Source organism: Durotheca rogersii, assembly GCF_024521655.1.
Source record: "Durotheca rogersii strain YMJ 92031201 chromosome Unknown GGS23scaffold_16, whole genome shotgun sequence".
Lineage (NCBI taxonomy): Eukaryota > Fungi > Ascomycota > Sordariomycetes > Xylariales > Xylariaceae > Durotheca > Durotheca rogersii.
The window spans coordinates 762335-767069 of NW_026251247.1; positions in this window are offsets into that span (position 1 = coordinate 762335).

The following is a 4735-nucleotide window of genomic DNA, read 5'->3' on the forward strand; positions in this document are numbered from 1 at the left end:
ATTACTATTCCATCCTTTCTAGTCTTTCCTAGCTACCGTTTTTAGCTAGCCGATTAGCTAATTATAGCTATTTATAGCTATAATTTAATTCGATCGGTACTACGTCAGTTATTAATAATTAGGTTAACCTCGCTATACGTATCTCCTATAGCGTACCTACGCTACTCCTATTCGATAGCGACCACTTAGTAACTCGTCCGTAACCTTACCTTATCTTAAGAGCGACCTTTTACGATCGTTTTTATAGTTAATAGGTTTAGAATACGTCGGTTAAGAGATTCCCTGATTTTTAATTAATTAAGAGCTATTTTCGTAGCTCCAGAGCCGTTTTCGTAGCTTTCGGATTAAGCCTTTTTAGGCCATAGCTTTTCAGGTTAGGCATTATTAATAACCACGCCTTTTTAATAGTTTTTAATTAGCTTATCTAAAAGCTCGTTCGCCGATTAATAGATCTACCTTATCCTCGTTTCTCGGTAGTCTTCTGGTTTTACTCCCGTCGTTTTTACCCCTAATTTTTTACTCGCGCCTAGGTAGTAGTTTTTAGTTGATCTAACTACGTTACCGCTACCCCCCCTTTTTATAATATACGCTCGCATACGCTTAAAGGTATTCGTTCGTTACCGATTAATTTATTTTAATCGCAAGAGGCTTGCTAATAGCTTAGATTGCCTTTATTTATCCTAGCTAGTTATAGATAGTACCTAGGGAGGTCTCCTTAACTCCTTAACCGATAGGTACTACGATACCCTTACGAGAAAATAACCGATACGCGCCTTATACCTATAAACCTAATCGGGAACGTTCCGATTAATACGAAGACCTATAAACGATACCGATATAAAACGAATTAAATAGATATTAAATAAAATAGCCTATATATAGTATAGGAATAGGATTAAAACGCCTAGAGGCTCCTCTTACCGCCCTTACCGATATATAGTTCGTAAGAGAGCCGTAAAAGCCCTAGAACTACGTATAGGGGAGGGATCGAGGGCTAAGGGAAGCCCGGTAGATACTACCGGACGAATAGCTATAGGAATAGTCGAGAATAGTTATAAGAATAATCGGGCATTAAATAGGATATATTACGTTAGTTTACAGGGTTAGGATTAATTAAAAGGATCGGTAAAAGATAGTTATAAACGAAAAGGACGGGAATTACGTTACATTAGGGATTATTTTCTTTCGTTTCTTTCGGGAGTTACGCTTATTTTACCTATCCGTTATAGTTCCTATTCCCTAACGGATCCCTATTATTTCTTAATAGCCCTAATAAAACTAACTCGCTCTTAGTTAATTAGGGTTAATTAGGAATAAGTCGATTAGATTTAGGATTAATCGGGATTAGGCATAGTTAGGCATAGTTATAGTTACCTACCCTACTACCTACTTATTACTATTATAATCGTTCCTAGTTATTAGGATCACCCTATTTCTCCCTAACTTATCCCGTTAACCTTTAATTAAACTAGCTCGCTTTTAATTAACTAGGATTAATCGGGATTAGGTTAATTAGGTTATTTAGGATTAATAAGAAACGAGCTCGAGTAACCGTACTAATTATTAATAGGAGTTTAATTACTCCTTACGGAATAATTAAGCTAGGGAGGCTATAGTAGTACGGTAGAACTAAGCTACGTAGCCTTTTGGATATATATTTATATAGGTCTCGTATTTATATTTTTATCGATTAAACTTAAACCTATAGATATTAGGATCTATTATTTCTTGCTATGCCTTTCTAGCTATCGCCGTTTCGCCATATCTTATTTATTTTAGTCTTTCCTAGCTACCGTCTTTAGCTAGCCGATTAACTAATTATAGCTATTTATAGCTATAATCTAATTCGATCGGTACTCGACTAATTATTAGTAGTTATATTAACCTTACTATATATGCCTTTATTATAGCATACCTATACTACTCCTATTCAATACTTATTTAATTTAAAGCGTAAAAATCGGTATACATACGTCTTTTATTAATTTTATTATAAGTTATACCTCGTATATATAGTGCCATTCTTAGTAATGCTATTTATATAATATTTATACCCCGAGTTACCCATCGTAGTTAATAATAAGCTATAATTAAGTTAACTAGGGTTTAATAATTCTAGTATTAGAAATTTAATATAGAGTTAAACTAATTATATATAGTTAAATTAAGTAAGTGATTAAATTAAGCGGGTAGTTAAATTAGGTAAGTAGGTAATTAAATTATTTAAGTAGCGATCCAAACGGAAGTAGGTAACTATTAGGTAGAAATAGTACTATAGCCTAATAAAGAAGTTACGATAAGACTATTTAATCGCATTCCTAAAAACCCGGTAGTAAAATATGGATTAGTACGAGAAAAAATCATAAATTACCCCTCCTTTTCATTTTTTTCCTAACCCTACTATATTCGAGGTTATATTTACTCCTAATTTACTATAGCTCCTTTAATTAGTATATCTCTTTTTAAAAAAACCGGTATTTCTTTATTAATAAGTAATGCTAGCGCTTTTAAATTCTTTATAAAGTATAGTATTTTCTATACTACCGACGCCGAGATTAGACGACTCGTTAAAGAAGTAGACCAGGAGGGTCTTACTAATAGCCCGGAAGTCTTTACTCGATTTAAGCCGTACTTACTTAATAATTTAATAAGCCAGGATAGTAATAAAGCCTAACCTAACCTACTAACTTATTTTAATATATTAATCGCATTTTTGAATCGATTCCCGATCGCTTATTATTCTCTTATATATTTAAAAAGGACCTAGGATATTATTTTACGTAAATAAAACGAAAGGTAAAAGATAAGGCGATTATTTATTTACTAAGTAAAGCATTACGTTAAACGTTTTAGGATTAGTTTTATATAAGCGAAATAATAGGATAATAATTATTAAATGGCTAGGTCGAAATTCATAAGACGTATTTAAAGAATAAAGGCCTAGAGGAATTTAAAATTTATATAAAGAAAGGCGGCGTATAAGACTAACGAGCATTTTTCTTTTATTATAATTCTAATATAATACGTAGCGTAATCGCTTTTCCGCGACTTATAATCTAATATATAAAGGGATATTCGTTTATCTATGGATTACTATAGGTTGCCTTTTTCGTCGTTTAAAGATCCCTAATTCTAACCTTAATCCGCGGACGTAGGTACCGTTCTAAAAGAGCTAACCTAGAGATTTAATAACTATAGAAGGTTCCCCTGGTCGACTCTATCGTCGACTAGAGCTAACTAGTTACTAATATTACGTAAATGTATATATAGGAACCTATTATCCTAATTAATCCCTCGTTAGCTACCTTACGTATCGATATTATTATCTATATACTAGTTATCGGTAAAAGAAGCTTAATTAGATATAGTCGGAAAGTCTAAAGCTATAAGGGCTATTAATAGTATACCTAACGATATCTACCTTTTAATCGTCCGGTCTAAGCCGAGGTTAACCTTAATATTTAAGCGTATCTATTTATATATGGTCCTTATTTTATTATAATCTTCCCGGGTATACGCGCTTCGGCATCGGTAGTTAAGTACGTTACTTTTAAATTTAAAGCTTATTCTATAAATAGGATAGCTAGAGTAGGGAGGATTATACTTCCGGTCTAGAATAAGTTCTGTTTAGCGGTGCTATTAATATGGGTAATATAGGCCATACGTAAACCGACGTAACGCATTAAATCTTACTCCCTCGAGAAATTTTTCCTTTTATACTATAGGTATATATATATTTCTATCGAAGGTTAGGAAAACGATAGATAATTAGGTAAAGAAATAATCGGTATATTAATACTAATAGCTTCGTCCGTAGGTTAATTAATTAGGGGAAAGGCGGTTTAAAGTTAGTATACGATAACTATAATTCGTTCCTAGTAAAGGTTAATTAAGAAGCCTAAACGCGAAATCATAAGCCTTACTTAGTAGTATTAGAGTTCGTAAAGAAGATATTCTAAAAGCGTCGCTCTAAAAGGAAAAGAGTTAGAGTAGTCGTTATAGCTAATGGTACCCTCCATTTTATCCGTTTAATAAAACTCTTTTAGGTAGTATATCGATTAACTTACGGCGAAAGTAGGTTCTAAATCTCTATATGTTTAGCCGGAAGCGACGTATTATTACCGTATTAATTAAAAAAGAATCTAAAAACGGCTCGCTTAATAACGGAGTACGTTAAATAGGTTTTCATACTAAAATAACAGGAAGTCGTACCTACCGTATTTAATTTAATCTAGCCCTTATTCCCGCTACTCTTCCTTTAATTATCTAAAGCGACATACCTTCCCTTAAATAACTTTTTCCTAGGATTAATTTAATTAATTACGTCTCGCTATTTTTATTTCCGTTAACGGCCTAGTCCCGTTTACCTTTCGCTTATCGGTTATCGACGCGCGCGGAAAGGATCTCGAGTCTCTCGAGATACGTAACGAACGCCTAATCGCTACTCGGTTCTATACCTTCGGCGCGGCTAATAGTCTATAATACTAATAAAAAGTCCATCTTAACGGCGATAATAAATATCGCGAGAGAGCTTCTCGATAATCCGGCCTTCTCGTTTCCCTACCCCGCTTTCTACGGGATAATTAAAGCCGAAGAAGGCGTATATATAAGGGTTTTATTATTACCTCTAATCGGTATAACTTTCCCCCGTTCTTCCGCCGCTTCCTAAGAAAGAAGGGAAAAGGCTTTAACCTATTACCCGCTATCGATATTACCGAGGTTACGTTTATAAACG